Genomic DNA, 17,677 nt, shown 5'->3' with positions numbered 1-17,677 from the left:
AAGGTTGAAAATGCAAATGGCTGCAAGAGAGTTCAGTGTGATTGCTTCGTGTTTCACAGGCCCTGTGGTTTCCTGTGCCCCAGGTCAGCTCTCAGGAGATGAACAGCCAAGAGTTCTGATTTCTGGAGGACCTGTGGCAGCTTTTCACATGCCATCTTCAAACTCCTCCCGTTTGCTTTGCAGGCAGAGTCACTCTTGTGAAGGATTCCTTCAGGGGCCTGGGTAACAGGTGTGAGCACGGCCCCCTCGTGCAGCCTGACAGCACAGGGCAAATGCTACAGAAGAAGAAAAGCAACTTTTTTTTTAAAAAAAATATTATTTTTTTCTCTAAGCTCAGAGCTGTCACATTGGCTCTTCCAGTTGTGAAGGCATCTTTGACAGGACGTCACATCTTAATAATGCCAAACATCATCTTCACCATAGCTTTTAAAAGTAAGCAGGGGCTCATAATCAGTTCAGACTCCATTGGGAGGCCATTGGCTGGATGAGGAACAATTGACCTTTCAGGAAGAGCTGTACAATTAGAGAAAAGTGAGATAAAAGTACAGACAAGATAGAGTGAAATTGGAAAGCAGCATATTTGTATCAGATAAGAACAAGAGGGTGCTGGGATATAGGTTCTCTCCATCTTCAGGTGGAGAAAATGCATCTGAAATCTGCTTTTCAGGAGGTAGGTTCACCACAACTGTGTGCTCAGAAGAGTGTGATAAAATTAATGACTGTCCTTCAGTTTGATGATAAATCCACGTGCCAGTGGAGGAACCAGTCAGACACACACAACACCATTAAACTCCCTCTTCTTACTGGCTTAACTTGACAAATCAGTTTCCTATGTCCCTGCTTCACATCTGAGGCAGTCTAGAAGTTCACTGAAAATTGTTGTTCAATTTTTTACCTCCTGTTCGCCTCTTGTTTCTTGCTCAAGAGAGGAGGCAAATGAGGATAGATTTAAGGAGGATGAGCGTGAGGAGATCAGAGTCAAAGCACGGGAAGGTGAAGTTTGGAGTCTCCAGTTGAGAGACTCTCAGGTTTGGCACAACATAAAGGCCAAAAAGCTCTGACCTGAGCAGAGGCCATTGATCTCTTTCAGAGATTGTTGTGGTCCTGGGCTGGAAAGAGAAAAGGCAGGAGAAGCAAACAGGCAGCAGAGTCTTCCTGAGGGGCAGGAGTGATTCCACCAGCAGTACTTAATGAGCAGAAAAGTCATTGATTAGCTTAGTGTAGTGGGCAGAATAGAGGAGAAAAGCTCTTGAAATGAGACTTAGAGCAAACTGTTTGCAAGATACCATTAAAGTCTGTCTGGTCTTTGATCCTAAACTTGAAGAAAGCAAAGGAAAGGGATAGTTTGAACCAGTAGTCTGATGCCTTGAAAGATTTCAAGTTGAAGTGGAGGGAGGGGCAGAGTGGCACAGATGGAGAGAGGTACACAAATACTATTCATGACATTTTATCTCAAAATGTCAAGTGCTAAAGCTCTGGAAAATTGCTTACATGGTAGAGGCAGCACTGCATAATTGAAGGCCCATGAGAGTTAAGGAAATCTGTACTTTCTGGCCTTTATTTGTTTAAAAATAAAAGCTTTGTCAACATTGTATGTACTGCTGAGTACATATGCACTAAATCTCAGTACAGAGTGCTGAGGTTTCAGGGACTGAGCAGAGATGTTCCCTATGGCACCTTTCCCTTTGATCTCAGAGATTGACCTTTGGCAGCCTTTGCCCTTACTTTACATCTGTAAAGTCCTTTCCTGAATTCCTGGGTACAGGCACTGATGCCATTTTGCTCTGAAACGAGGGAATATATGTGTTGAGTTGGTATGTGTAAAAAATGGTGGAAATGGTAATTTGTTGGGTTGGTATATGTAAAAATGGTGGAAATACTCATGTGTTGAGTTGGTATATGTAAAAATGGTGGAAATGCTCATGTGTTGAGTTGGTATATGTAAAAATGGTGAAAATGCTCATCTTTATTTTCATCACTGAGGAAACGTGCATCACTGAGTGTTGAAATGTTAAACCAAGAAGTCTTGAAAGGTCCTTTCTCAGCAATCTCTCCCAGAGACAACTGAGTCTTTTGCTTCCTCAGCTCTTTTGTACCCCCCCCCAAAAAATGTGCCCATGTTTCTACAGGAGTGCCCTTGAGTGGGTCTGGCCTGGAAATTGGTTCTGGATATTCCCCACCCACTCATGTTTTCCCAAGACTTTACTGACCCCTGTGCCGCTCTTGGCCGCAAACTCCCCTCGGGAAACGTCGCCGGGCTGCCGTCAGGAATCCTGTGCAAGAGCAGCAAACATGTGGGCCATGCTTGCCTGGCATTGGAGGGAAGCCCTGTTTGTGTCAGCTGCATTAGAGAGATTGTTCCAGAACAGTTCAGCCATGTGTAAAGCTGCCCCTCTAATTCTGCCAAGGCTGAGGAGCTCGGGGAGCTCTGCTGGCGCCGGCGCCGCCGGCTCTTCCCTCCACCCCATTTTTCCAAGGTGCTGGAGGTCAGAGAGGGGCAGATAATGTAATTTGCTTGTCTCAACCAGTTCTTCTGCCTTGTTTAGTGTAGCTGGGGAGTTTTCATGCTGTGAACCAAACTTCCAGGGATAAAATATCGATCCTGCAGAATTTAAGTGGCAGAACTCATCTCCCCACCCTGCAATTCATCTCATGCAGATAAAAATGGGGAGAGAACTTGTTGCAGGCTCTCCCCTTGGAGGCTCTTCAGCATTATAAATCACAGGTACACTTTGCAGTGGGCCTTCCTGGTTGTTTACCTTTAGATAATTACATACTGTGGGCTGTATTTTCCCTCTCTTTTGAGGAAAGTACTGTGGGAGTTACTTTGGTTTCTTTGAATTTGACCTTTGTCAGCTTTGGAGGAAAAAAAATATGTTTTCTGTTAGTCAAAGTAAATTAGGTGTATTCATTAAGTAACTCGGAGGATTAAGCACAATTACTGGGTTTTTTTTCCTTAGGGTAATGATTTAATTGCTTTGATTTTGTGTTGTTCATATCCTGAGGAAAAAAAAAATTATGATAGTAGAAGAAAATGCCTTTAACTATTCTTTTCCATGCAGTGTGTGCTTCTGTATGCCTGGCAGAACTTGCCTTATGCTAACCTTGTCCTTCCAGTGCTCTACTTAGAAATTTCACTTCCTAAAATTATAAAGCTTTGTGTGTGTTTGTAGGTGTAGGTGTCTGTGTATATATGCCAACACACAAAAATAAAATACATTATGCAAGCATACATAAATATATGTTTGCATAAAAATATTTGTGTGTGTGTGTGTGTCTATATATGTACACACACATATAAAAAATAAAATTAATGCTGGCTTTCCCTTTAACTTTGAAAGTGTTTTATTTTCTTTCAGCTCCAGCAAACTGGATTGAATTACAACTGAATTGAATGCACTTCTACAGCACCTTCCCTCAGGGATCTAAACCAATTTTCTCACCATTGCTAAATGCTGAACTTCCCCTGTACCCTGACAGAGTAAGTAGGATGCTGCTATCTGAGCTCTAGGGTAGGAAAATTAGGAAAAGTGTTGAATGCAACATACTGGAAAAGAAAGTGATATTTCACTCTTGGTTTTGAATATTGTTGTGTGTTCACACAGTTGTACTTTTCTGGGGAAGTGAAGCCTTGCAACATGTAACCTTAATATGGGAAAAGGAAGAGCAGTATTCACCCCTGTAGCTGTGTTTGGTCAGTGTTGGGCACAGCTTTGGGATGGAGTAGCAAGGAGCAGTAAAAGGGATTTTGAGAAATATGGAGCGTGTTTCTGACTTGACCCCTGATCTGTTTTTTCTTGACCAGTCACACTGTGGCTTCCAGCTTCTGAAAAAAGGCATTTAGAGGCTGGTTCAGGGAGGAGAGGGGAAGAAAACAGCTGCATTTCTCAGGTGCTTGTCCCTTGTAACCCCTGGCCAAGGCCAAGGGAGCTGCCCTGTTCCTACCTCAGATCTGATGCAAAGGCTTCAATATAAGGTGACAGGGACAGAGGATTTGCCTCCCAGAATTTGGTTTTTGTTCAGTTTCTTGCACGGCCATTCTGTGTGTTAAACAAACAAAGGGAGAGTGTGATGATATTCACATCCTTTGGCGATTCCTTGGTGGTTGTGTTCTTAATAAACTGTAAAAAGAAAGCTGACTGCAGGAAGGTTGGTGGCTAGGTTAATATACACTGTAGTGGAGTCATTTAAAATAATCCAAGCAAAGAAAGGAGATTTATATAAAAGTACATTTCCATTACTTGTGCCTCTGGCACAGAAATGTCTCATCTAGCATAGCAAAAAGCTAACAACATTATTCTTGTTTCTCTTTGTAACATCCATAGCCTTTGGTACTGCTATCCTTTGTTAATTTTCCAAAGACTAGTTGTTAATTAACAGACACATTTGACTCAAAGGCAAGTCTTGACTGAAAAGAGCTCAGAGAACATGGCAGGAGTCTTGTGTTTGGGGGTTTTAAAATTATTTTTTAAACAACATCTAATTTTGATCATTTCAAGATCCAGTTAAAATTTTGATGATCGGGATCCAAGCTCCTGTTGATGTCTTTATGGCAATGGCATTTGGTGTATTTTTCTTAGATAGAACAGTAGGACAGGTCTAATTTTTGGACAGGTGAAAGAAGTCCACTTTAAAGCAAGGAAAGCAGACTACAAGTACAGTTAGGATTTTGTTTCCTTCCTTCCCCTTTTTCCCCCAGAAGACTCAAGATCAGTCATTGAACACCACAGGCATGGCAGCACATTTAAACCCACTTTCTTTTACATTTTTTGTAAGGTCTTAGCATCTGGTGAGCACAAAAGTGGAGTTACTACTTAGCAAAGTCTGGCTACTTGCTTTGGTACTGAAATAGAAGCAGCTTTCTTCTAAAAATCAATCCCAAAGGGCCAAGACTAAAGTGTTTTGTATTCCCATTACTTTGAATGGAAATTTTTCCTTACTAAGGAGTTTGGCATTGGGATTGCTCAGAGAGCCAGGCACTCCTTTTATGTAGGTCCATTAATTTCGATTCTGCTAAATGTGTATTCCTAATTGCAATAAGTCAATGTACCTGAAGAGATCAGAGGAAGGAACTGATCCAGAAGGGAGAAAGCTTGTTACTGTGTGCTTTGAAGCTGTGAGATTGAGTGACCACATCATCTTGGCTGTGATTTTCAGATGGCTAAAGTGAATGTATGGCTTTTAAGAGATACATGGTATAATTGATGATTAATCAGGGCCCTTTGTTTTGCACAACTTTCAATTCTGCAGTCAAGGCTTGTGTGTATAATGAATGGTTTTTATTTTCTTTCTTCTGCAGCTCACCTTTGCTGACTGCACCTCTTTGCTCCTGATGTCTGTAAGCTCTAATAAATTGAGGAGTTTAGGCAGACAGTTCCTTAGGCAAGAGCTCTCCCTTGGCTGGTGATGCTGGTGAGACCTGCCTAGACTATAAAAGGCTCAGAAAAGGGGACGAGCTTTTGGCTGGAAGGCATAAGGGAAGTGGAACAACTTTTACATCCCTCCTTCATCTCTTTTCTTGGATATTTAATTTGCATTAGGAAACAGAGCAGGTCACTGGATTAATAAACAAAAAAAAAAGTACTGTTTGAGTCAGAGATACTCTTAGGAATTCTCCTATTGGTAGTGCTTGTACTGATGTTAGGAATTCCAAGATATTTAGTGGTTTTTAGAAAGACCTTAGCTGTCAAAATGGTGTGATAAAGCAAAAATCTGAGCTCTCATCCTGAAAAGATGCTTGCCCCTGTATTTGGGGAGAACAGCCTGAAGATCTGAAGCTTTGGATTTGAGTGCACAAACAGAGCTCACCAAGCAAATATAAAGACCCCCACAGCTTTCATTCCTGTGGTGTTACTGTCTTTTATAAATATCCAGAAAGTACTGGCTTATAATTTTGTGTTTATTAAGAAAATATATCTTTCACCAGCCCCTGCTTCCTTGCTCTCAGAAGCCTGCTTGACTCATACTTAATGCCATAATAATGCAGGTCAAATAAGAGATCCTGTATAGCACAGTCCATTGTCATTTCCCAGGCAGTATCTGCATCAAGTCAAAGCTTTCAGTTGACTGGAGAACTTGGTTTTGTTCCCTGTGTTTACCTAGAGACTTGTCCCTTGAAAACATGGTCAACAGCTGCTTCTGTCTTCTGTTTATTGTTTCTGTCCCTTCCCATTTTTTAGTGTTGTCCCCTGGTTAGAGCCTGTGACTTGAAAAGGAAAGGGTCAGAGGGATGAGAATGGCTGGACTCCATATCCTCACAGGATTACCAGCTCTGTGGTCGTGGGAGGAAGAATCATGATGCTCCCTTCATTTTTACAGAGAAGAGAGGATCCACTTAGAACCAGAAAAATGGTTTGGGCTGAAATGGATCTTCAAGCTCATCTTACTCCAACTCCCATGCCATGGACAGGGACACCTCCCACTATCCCAGGTTGCTCCAAGCCCTCTCCAGCCTGGCCTTGGACACTTCAGGGATCCAGGGGCAGCCACAGCTTCTCTGGCCAACCTGTGCCCAGAGACCCCTCACAGGGAAGGATTGCATCCTTTTAAGCTAAACCTGTCCTCCTTCAATTGAAAGCCCTTTTCCAAAGTCCCTCTCCAGCTCTTTGAGTCCCTTTAGGCACTGGAAGGGGCTTGAAGATCTCCCCAGGGTCTTCTCCAGGCTGAGCAACCTCAGCTCTATCAGCCTGTTTTCACAGCACAGGTGCTCCAGCCCCTGAGCATCTTTGTGGCCTCCTCTGGACTGACTCCAACAGGTCCCTGTCCTCCTGTGGTCAGGAGTACCCATTTCTAGACAGGACATATCAATTTAAGTTTCTGTCCTGTTACCACATGTTACTTTTAGTATGCCATCCAAAAAAATCAGATGACAAACCAAATAGAGGAGAGGGAGTGGCAGTGGCAAAAATTAGAATCTGGTGGTTGAGTCTGTCCCAACGTTCCTGCCTTTTTCTTCTGCTGCACAGGGAAGGGAAAACACACCTTGTCCATGGGGGATGAGGTGAGAAAGGATGGGCTTCAATTGCAGCAAGTGAGATTTACTTTTGTGACAAAAACTTTCTAGGATGAAATATACCATTAGATTGCTTATGGGGGTTGTGGCAATTCCATCCTTGCAGGTCTTTAAGAATATGTTAGAAAAACATCTGTCAGAAATGATAGCTGTAGAGCTGCTCCTGCTCTGGGGTGTGGAGGTGGACTAGATAACCTCTGGAGATCCCTTTCAGCCCTGTTTTCTATGAGCTCTAATCCAGGACTTTTCATTACTCATCCCTTGAAGCCCCAAAGGTGACAGGACTATCACACTTCATTTTTACCCTTACACAATCTTTTTTGCTGGATGGTTTTTACTCATTCAGTGGTCTGGCTTCAGTTATATTTGTCATATGATTCCCTTACAGCCTCTATGTATTAATTTTTTTTTCAGTCCATGCCCTTTAGGCCTTTTGTCTCTGTTTTTTAAATGGATCTCACTAACTTTGAAACTTTCTGAAAGAAAAAGTTGCTGAAAACTTAGATTTTTTAAATTTTTTTTTTAATCTGAGATTTCAAATTAGACAAAATGAGTTAAAGCTGTTGTTAACTACTAATGTCATGTTCAGTGCTGTGGCAGACACAGGAATAGGAACTGGTTTTGCTTTGTTGAAGTGAGATAAATGTGAACAGGAGCAGATGAATGAGGTGGGGAGCTGTCCAGGACAGAGGCTATTCTGCTTGTTTGTCCAGGGCTTGGTACAGTGTGGCCCTGAGCTGTGAGTGAAGAGCTGCTCTAATAATCTTATTTATGATGGGGAGCACTCAAGGGACCAGGTACATGTGTACAGCGTGCAGGAGGTGCTGCTGTAAGGTATAAAAGAACTGAGGTTTGTGCTTTGAAGTGATAATGTGGTGATTTAGGGGTGATTTAAAAGCACAGTAAATTAAAAGATAACCAAACCAGTGTGATCCTGTAACTGCTGGGTTTTTATTCAGGAGTCATAGTGGCAGTAAATACCCTGCACAGTCCTCTCTCTCTGACACAGCTGGGCATTTCACAAGCTGGTGTGAAGCATTATATTTGCCCTTTTTCATCTCTTCCTGACATGGAATTAAATTCATTCTGTTATTGTTATGATGATTTTTAAGTGGTTTCCTTGCAGGTTTGTTTTGGGGCTTCCCTGACTCTCAAATTTGGATTGGTAAAGTGGAAGATTTCACAGTAAAAACGAAGGTGTCAGGCTGGAGGTAAACAAACATCCTGCTTTATTTCATGGAAGTTTTCCAGTTCAGCTCCAGGGTGCCTTGATCTGTGAAAGAGCTGTGCTAATTCTGCTGTGGCTGGGTGCAATTGCTCCAGGCAGGGTGGGCAGAGGAAGGTGCTTGGAGCAGTCCCTGCTCTGGGTTTGGAGAGAAGCTCCAAACATGCTCAGGACATTGTGCTCCTTCCCACAGCTGCCCACGTCTTCCTTGGCCCTTTTGTTGCCCTTCTTCCTCTTTCTCCCTGGCTTAAACTGACAGTCAGAAGATGAGAAATCCCTGGTGGTCCTGCACAGGGTGGTGATTCCCTTGGATGTTTTATGTTCCCCTGGATATCTGCTGTCCTTCCATGGCTGTGAATTGGCAGCAGAGGGGCAGTGCCAGGGGGGTGTGACAGGCACACAACTGCCTTGGGACACCCCTGCTGGTCTCTGCTCATCTCTGCTACATGCTGCAAGATTTTCAAGTTTCACTTGGGTAATAATATTTAAATCATCATAGCAACCCTTCCTCCTCTGGACTGTTAATAAAGTTTCCTAATCCAGTTATGTTATTTTTCTGAGGAGATGACTTTTTTTAATAACTAATTATTTTGTGCTCAGCTGTATGATTTATTTGCTTCATGGCTGGATTTGATGCATTCTCTTTAATTATGCACTTTTAACATAAAAAAAGGAGGAGAAAACTCACTTTGGTAGCTCTGGGCTGCAGGAGTTGACGTGTTTGCTTCAATCTGCCTGCTCCCTCTAAAGGCTCTGGACCCCTTCAGCAAAGTTATGAAGGCAGAATTGGAAAAGCTTGTCTTTATGGAAATTTTGATTAATTTTTTTCAAGGGGTGACCAGAGCTGCTGTGTTAGAGAACTGTCAAATACCCTGTGTACAGAAGCCCTGTCATCTGAATTTCAAAGTCAGAGCCATATTTTGAGAGACTTGCCCTTTTCATCCTATCTGGTCTGTGGGGGTGTTGCTGTGACTGAGCCCTGTTTGGCCATGTAAAAGCAGCCTGCCAGGCTTCCTTTGCCAGTGAGTTTAAATATATTTCAGGCCTTTAAAAGGGTCACTCAAGGCTGCCAGCCAGAACCTGTGTCTTAATTCGGTGCTGTTAGAATCAGAGAAAGAAAGAAAATCAGAGAAAGATTTTATTTTTCAGAGAAAAATAAAATCTACAATCTTGGGCTGGAGGGCAGGAAATGGTGGAATTATCAGAGGCTTTATAAAGTGCAGAATATGCTCTTGTTGCAGATTTCTGCTGTGGTCTGAGGGCAGCAGGAGGATCCCAGGGCAGCAGGAAGGCTGCTCAGGCACTGCTCCAAGCTTTGGGCTCCACCAGTGGGGGACTGATTGCTGCTCTGGGACATGAAGCAGCTGCTTTCCTTTGCTTGCTGGGAAGTCAGGATCACATTTTTACCCTAGCTGTTGGGTGGTGTATCTTTCCAGGTGATTTCTACCTGGCTGTTTAGGCTCCCCACTGCTGTATATTTGGGTTTTTGCTCTGCAAGAAGGCAAGGGGGAAGCAGGAGTTGTGTGGAGGTTTGGGGGTCTGGATTAGGGATTATTGCACTGCTGGCTGTGCCTGGTGGGGAGGGGGAAAAGATGAATTTAAGGTCTCAGTGGCCCATTCCCACCCTTGGCTGATGACCCCAAAAATCCCCATCATTCTCTTGCTCTGTATCATCTGATGTACTTAACTGCCCTACTGAAAAAATGGTGTGGACTCCTACTGGACTAATAGGTTTGTTTCTCCTTAATCCCTACTTGCAATCCTTCAGTTTGTTCTCTTATTTGTAGTCTAACATGGGCTCTTTTAAGAGTGGAAGGAGCTGACATCAGCAGTTTGAAGAGCCAAATAAAAGATTTCTTATAACAGTAATCAGCCTGGCTGATTTCCCAGCAGCATCCTGGCCTGCCAGGGTATGGAGCAGCCAGCACTAGGGACAGAGTCTCTTTTTCCCCAGTTGGGCCTAATTTAATAATACTTTGTTGAATTGCATTATAAATTTGATTCTGGGTTTTGACTGTTATCTTGGAATGTGGGGTTTTTTTTGTGATCTGGATAATTTTATATTTGTTTGGAGGGATTTAATTTTGTTAGCATCTTTACCAAATAATCTGATGAATGTGAAAAGCAGCTTTAATGTGATTTCTCATTGATTATTTTAATATAAAAGTGCTGTGATTTGAAGAGTAATAACTTTGTGCTCACTTGCCATCTTATAAGTAGGCCTTAGTTTTAATCCTGTAGGTTTTCAAAATTGAATCAGCAGAAATTGCAGAAAGTTATGTTTACATTTACTTGCTATCTTACTAATGGATTTCAGCTTTAATCTCTCTGATTTTCCAAATTGTTTCAGCAAAAATGATGTCACCAGGATTTGGTAAAAGCTTTTTTTCAGTTTCAGCTTAGTTCTTTTCTAATGTATTAAATTTTCATATGCCAATGCAAAAAAAAAATTAACAATATTAACCTCTTTCTAGATCCTTATTTCCTAAAGTACTTTGAAAGCTTTGTGTTAAGTTTACTGGGATTTTTTTTTTAATTGAAATCTTGGCTGCTAGTAAAACATACTTGTCAATTTGTAGTTAATTGCTGCATTAGTTCTGAAGTTATAAATCAAGTTGGAAAGTAAATTTGGTATCTTGTATTATGCAGCAAAAAATAGTTGTTGCAGTAGGAATGCTGTCTTGCTAATTCACTTGTCTCCTTTTGACTAATCACTGCATTTATTCATGTCATGCATTTTGGCTGGATGATCTCCATCTTGATACAATAATGACTGGAGTGCTTTTTGCCCCCTTCTGAAAGCTGGTTTCTGTGGAACAGGTATTTGTCCCAAACAAGAGGCAGATGAGTAAATAAGCCTTTAGGGCAAGCAGATAGGACTATGAATTTATTTCTATTATTCTTATTTTTTTAAAAATTTCTTTAAGATTTTCTTCTCATTTAATTTTTTATTTCTTTTCTTCTTTAATAATGCAAGGAGCATTAGTAAGAAAAAAGTTGACCGGAGTGTGGTTTTTTTGGATAGAGTTATACAGCCCTAAAATAATAATCTCAGGTGAGGTAGTGGGTCTGCATCAGTATATTTTGACTGAACAACAAGGAATAAAACTACTTACACCTCAGTTTAGAGTGGAGCACCACAAGTCCCCTGTCCTGCTGTACGTGTGCAGGGCTCCCCAAGTCACCTCTTTAAATCCTGAAATTGCAGCTCTGTGGGTGGCTCCTGTGCTGTCAGTGAGCTCTGAGCACCAGTGCCAGGGTCCCCTCTCTTGGAGGGGATTACAGGATCAAAGTTGGAGAGCACTGCAGTATAACATTTTAGGAACATCTCAGTTTTTCACAGAGGCAAAACCAGTGGTAGGTGAGCTGCTTAGGAGGGCTTTTTATGCAGCTGAAGCTGAGAAATGTCTGAGAATTTTGGTAAGAAGTACAAGTTGTGTTTTGCATGCAGGGAGCAGCACCACCCCTGATGCTGTAAATCTTTGAAGTCCAATGCTCCCCAGCACCCAGGTGTGCTTTCAGCTGGCTTTACTATTACCAGAGCAGAAACCAATAAACCTCTGCCAAATCCCAGGAGGGACTTGAGGAGATTTCGAGGAGCACTTGCCACATTTCATGTCTCCCACGCAGCCACGTTGTGGGAATGGAGCAGGCTAAATGCCTGTGCCTTGCTGCTGCTGGCTTTGTGCAGGGCTGGAAATTGCCTTCCTTGCATCCCCTCCTGGGAGCCATCCCCTCCATGTGCTGCCTTACTCTGAGTTCACTGCAGCAGCCTCTGTGCTGCCCTGGAACTCTGCCTTGGCTTTCCTCATCACCCTGAGTTTTGCCTCTCCATTAGCAAGTTGAACAAGGAGGACAATAATATAAATGGGCAAAATATTCCTAAATGAGCATTTCAGTTCTTGCAGAAGGTGTGGAGGGGAGGGGTGGGCACTGATACCTGCAGGAGTGCGAGGCAGAGAGGAGCAGGGAGTGGGAGCAAGGTCAGGTGAAGCTGAAATGGTTTAAGGGCGTGCTTTCAAAAGCAAAATGATCAGTTTGAAAGTAAAATTTACCACTTAGGCTAAAAGTTAATGTGAGCTCTTGCAAGCTGTAACAATATCCTGCCCTTTATGAAGGCTGCCACCACTTACTGAGGCGAGATGCTGAAAGCATCCCTTAAGTGGCTGCTGGAAGTCAGTGCTGTAAACATCAGCGAGGTCAGGCTGCTGACCTTCAAAAAGAGTCACTCCTCCTTTCTGGAGGAGTAACTTCTGAAAAGGCAGTCTGCTAACAGGATTTTGGGTGTTTTATAGTGTGCAATGTCCATAATTTTCTAAATGGTCTCTCCCTGCTGCAGGCACACCCATTTTCATCCGGTGTGCATGGGAGAGGTGGATCAGCACCTTTTAAAACATTAGTTTGGAAAATACATAGCACAGGTGTAAAAGTCTGTGAAAAGATTAAAGAGGAATTATTTGGGGGAAGGAAAAGATGACAACTTTGTGGCCAGAAAGAGAATGTGACTTGCTAACATTTTGAACAGTGTGAGGCTCTGCAGGTAATCAGTTTTGTGAAGGTTTCATTATATGACACAACTCACTACACGGCTGAGCTTAATGTAGTAATAGATCAGTGTTCTTTCTTTCAGGTAGTGATGCTATTTAAGTAGAACATTCATTATATCATGATAACAGAGATCCTCAAAGAGCTAAATAATTGAAGCCAGGTGCTGGAAAAACTGTGAATACACATTGCAGTTTTAAAGGCTGCTATTGTAGAAAGCTACCTAATTGCATTCTGCTGCAATTAATAATAATCTTAATGGCTTTGAATATTTATGACTATATAAAAATAAATAAGAAAATACACAGGCTAGGATAAAAACTTGGTTCATAAAATTTTATTGCTGGAAAGTAATTAAGCATGCCTCTAATCACAGCATCATTTTTCATTGTGGCTAGGTTTGGGTGGAATGAGAAAGTTTGGAAAAGGAAAATGTGACTGTTCCATAAATTAGCTTGTATGAAAGATTAAAAATCAGGCACCTACTTGCTTCTCATTTCCCTGCCATTGCCTGTTTTGACCTGGGGTACCCTGAGTATGGAAGGGGATCACTTTTCATCCCTGTTTCTCTGTGAGATGGGTGGCGAAGCTTTTAGCTTCCATCTTCTGGTCTGTATTGAGCAGGAGCTCACAATGAAAGATTAGAGCAGCCTTTCCTGGCCTTTAAACAAATACTAATAATGTCTGAAGTTTTGAGACTAAAATTTGTCTCCTGGGCATGCAAATAAAAACACAGGATAAGAGCACAGAGAATATTGCTTGAAGTTTTGGCCCAAGTGGAATTCCTCTCTGCTTATATCCCTGTAACTAGACATGAATTTGACTGGCTGAAGTTTCTCTTCAGTCTGCACAGTAACCATTTACTCTCATTAGGAATTTTTTCTTCTTTACAGCCCTGTGCATTGCAAAATGTCCCTGCTTTGTTTTGACTTGACCTTTCATAGTCACTGCAAATCGATAGACTTTAATGCATTTATTAAATAAGGAGGATTCCTGGGATTAACATGCAAGGTTCAGTGCTGGAGCAAGAGGAGAGGATAAAGAGTGGAATATTCCTGCAGAGGCAGGCCAGGCTGCTGTGGCTCCAGGAGTGCTGTGCTCCTGTCCTGGCTGGAGCTGGTCCTGCTGATCAGGCACCCCAGGGCCCCCTTGCTGCCTTCTCTTCACTCTTTACCTTCTTCAGAGGAGGAAGCTTGCTCAGCTCTCTCTTCCTTTTTCTTCTTTCTTTTCTCCTCTGAAGAGAAATGACTTTTTCTCCTGCTCTGGTTGAGCTGTACTTGACTTTGTAGGGATAGGGAGTAATGGGACTTCAAGCACAGCTGGATATCATTTGGGCTGCAAAAATATTGAAATATTTACTATGAACTGTGCCTTGTTTCTGAGAATACTCTGGCTTTTGGGACCTGATTTTTTTTTTTTTTAAGTAATAAGATTTGTGCAAATTTTGTGCTCAGTTTAGTGTTCCATAGCCTGTGTGTACTTACACATCCTTTCTGTTTCTGAGCCTAGCTGCCCATTTTTGTGCAAATCTCTGGTTTGCATGTTACCACAGGATGGCTGCTCTTTAGCCTGCTGTCACACGTGTGCCTGTGTGTGATGTACAGTTCCAGGTCCTTTGAAAAGGGAATAGGAAGTTTGGCTTACTATTTTTAAGTCTTTATTCCCAAATATGAACCTATTAGCTCATCTCCTATGAGTGGCAAGTGTAAATGATATTGATTTCAGCAGGTTGGCTGAGATGTACCTGATGACACCAATTTATGTACAAATACATTACTTTTTAAAATTCAGCTAATGATTTTGAACAGAAATTTAAGGTAGGCTTTTTTTTAGTATTTTATCAACCTAGCCCTAATGGACTAAAACTAAAGAACATGGATGTCCTGGCACATCTGTTCTCTCAATGTCTGTCACTGGGCTTTTTATGCCTCTTATTTATGAGTGCTAATGAGGAAAGCATTATTCTTGTGTGTTTAAAGCCATTAATTTTCTCACTGATATTTTGTAATGCCTCTTTGAAAAGATTACAGATTGATCCCCCACCTCAGATGAAAGAAAAAGTAACACTCAAACACAAAATCTGGGCATGACAACCTTTTTATGGCATGATCTGCTACAACATATTAAAGCCAGAGTTACATACATGAAGAGTTTTCTTTCAATGCATGACAACTCTCACACAATTGTATCTTGATGTGTCAACATGCATTCAGATCTCACCATATTAAGAATGATTTAGAAGGAAGCAGTGTCAAAACACATTGATCAAATTGTGGTGTTGCAAGATTTAAATTTTTTTTTTGCCCCCTTAGCTGCAGGGAAAAATGCTTTGTGTAGGTTTAAAAAAATAAAAATCTACCACCCTAAGTAACAACATAAATAAAATCTTATACTGAAAAAATCAGAAGTGTAGTTTTACAGCATTTTTGCTTTCTTGGGACATAATAATGTCTAATCTGCAATAACAGAAGAGTAATAGATATGCACACAGAGGCAGTTAGATGATCAGTAATTGATTGTTTCCTTCTTAAAGAGCAAACTTCTTGTATACCAAAATGTGAGAGTGCTTTCCCTTTATGGGTCAGCATTGATTGTACATAAAACATGTGATAGAGGGTTTCTGAAAACAGTAATTAAAATTGTAGGGTTTCAAAAGTGAGCATTGATTATATTTCAGGGCCTCTCAGTTAAAAGTTAAAGAGTAAACAGCAGAGTTTTCAGAATGCTCTGAGGCATCAGGACAAGGAGGGCCTTGAAACTTCGAGTTCTACCTGGGTAGTTCTGGTCATGAGTAGAAAATCACCCATAATTACATTGAAGGGAGGAACTCAGATGCTTTTCCCCTTTGCTACTTCTAGCAATTTTTAAGTGATTAAAGCCCTTAATGAAGCATTTAATGCTTCCTGTGAAATGGAGCTTTGGTGCCCAAAGGGACCCTCTGGTGCTGGGCTTGGCTGGCAGGCAGGGAGAGGGGACTGGGAGGGGATGGGGTGCCCCAGTGACAATCGCTGGCCTCAGATGTTGCTCAGGTGGGGCATATCAAATATGTTTTTGTGTCTCATTTTGAAAGCTTGGAACTGTGTGGATCAGCCCCCCTTTGGTATTAAATCAACAGGACTGAGCAGAATTATGCCAATTTACAGCACATCAGAAAGTAGCAAGGGGGGAAATGCAGTAATTTGTGTAACTCCAGCTGCATGCTGCTAGAAGCAGCACAGAATGTTTTAAAGATGTCTTATATTCTGTTACCAGGAGATTGTGCTTAATTAAATAAAAGTACATGTTGGAGTTGCCTTATTAAGCACTTGTACAGAGGGTAAAAAAATAAATTGTCCCCATGTGATAAACCTGTGATTGTAAGACTTAAAGACTTTGATTGTGAGACTTACAGCCTTGTCACTTCCCTTTAAGTAGGTGAAAATTGAGAGTGCAAGTGTTTCTAGGAAACTGTGCTTATGTGATGTAACTGGTATTGTTGTTGGTTTCAGGGCACGGTGCTTTCGCTGCCTGAACCACACACGCTGTCAGAAAGTCCCAAAGTGTGTTTTGGCTTTTGGTAGCACACAGGCAAAAATAATGTCAGATTGTTGATCTTGAATCACTGGAAAAATTTGCATCACTAATTTAGAGCCCACATGGGGTGATATCTAGTTGCTAGCCTACTCCAGACAAGTTGTGTTTTTGCAGAAAAGTGTACCAAGCAACTGAAGTTTTGCCTCAAATGAAAATACTAACTGCCTTTGGAAATTAAGTTATTAATAGTCCTTAAATTAGTCTTTTGGCTGCTGGTAGTCCTTGCCTGGCAAGAATGGACATTATGTCACATCCCTAGTCAATGGTCAGATTAGCATTATGAGCAGCATCAGATGATCAGAGAAGAGTAACAGGATCTGAGTGCTCACTTCCCCTCCATGCACTTCTGCCTGTCCAGCAGTAGTGCACCTGCATTGTTTGGAATGACCCTGACTGTGAGGTGCTTTTAAGCAGTGAGAATTTGCTGCAGAAAAGCTAAATCAGCCCAGTTGATATTCCTGTTTTCCACCAGCAAAGATGAACATGGGAAACCTGTGGCACTTGAGATATTTTGACCTAAATGTTAACAAATCAGGTTGTGTGGCTGATCACTGGGCTAGAAGACAGTGTCATCCCTGGAAGGGGACTGGGATGGCTTTAATGCATTTATACACTCCTCCTGTCATAGCAGGTGTGTGAGGAAGAAGAGTTTATCACCCCCACGTTTGCATTGAGAGGGTAAATTCCGGTCCTGTAAAACTTGGTGACTGTGAGGAAGCTTCTCAAAACCTGTCTTGCTGCAGTCAGGGGTTTATTTATTACTAGAAGAATTCTAGAAGCTGCAATGCAACTGCTGTGTTTCATTATTAAACAGCAGAGTTTTTCAGCTTGGGTTTTAAACCTGGTGTTTTTAAGTCTGCAACCTCTCATCTGAAGGACATGCTGAGAAGGGCTTCCTGCTTTCTAAGTTAGTGTTTAATGTGTGGGAAGTGTACATCCCAATTGAAGTTTGTCTTCAGAAGCTTCTAATTAGGACAGAATGATTTGATTTTTCAGGAGGTAACTTTTGGGATTCCAAAAATAACAAGCCAGCCACAAGGGTGATGCAGAGCAGGTATCACAGGTTACTGTCATCTTTGCAGCTGTCAGAAGTGTTTTGGTGGAAAGCAAACCCATGTGTTTGAATAAATAAATATTTTTTACTTAATTTATGGTTTTCAATCCAAAGGAAACTGTCAAGTTTGAGGTATAATGACTGACTTTTTTTTTTGTTTGCAGTGGCATGAAAATTTTCAGAAAGACTGAGTGATGTTTTAAGCTACTTCCCTGCAGGATGCGGAGCCACTTAGGTATTATTTTCCATATAACTTTATACAACAAAG

At 41.6% G+C, this 17,677-nt stretch overlaps 1 protein-coding gene across 4 annotated transcripts in view; it reads left to right on the top strand.

The window, feature by feature from the left end:
* Positions 1-17,677, top strand: part of SGCD (sarcoglycan delta) — a 307,095-nt gene that overhangs the window by 30,702 nt on the left and 258,716 nt on the right. Inside the window, exon 1 of one of the 4 annotated variants that reach the window (XM_077186363.1) lies at positions 3,414-3,481. The exons of the other annotated variants lie outside the window; for them this stretch is intronic. The gene's annotated coding sequence lies outside the window, so the exon portion shown is untranslated. Of the gene's footprint in view, positions 1-3,413; positions 3,482-17,677 lie in introns of those variants that run through there. 4 annotated transcript variants of the gene reach the window in all.

The sequence above is a fragment of the Agelaius phoeniceus genome, chromosome 15 (genome assembly GCF_051311805.1).
Source record: "Agelaius phoeniceus isolate bAgePho1 chromosome 15, bAgePho1.hap1, whole genome shotgun sequence".
In the NCBI taxonomy this organism is placed as follows: domain Eukaryota; kingdom Metazoa; phylum Chordata; class Aves; order Passeriformes; family Icteridae; genus Agelaius; species Agelaius phoeniceus.
Note: the sequence above shows the minus strand (reverse complement) of the source record. Positions and strands in the feature narration are given on the sequence as shown.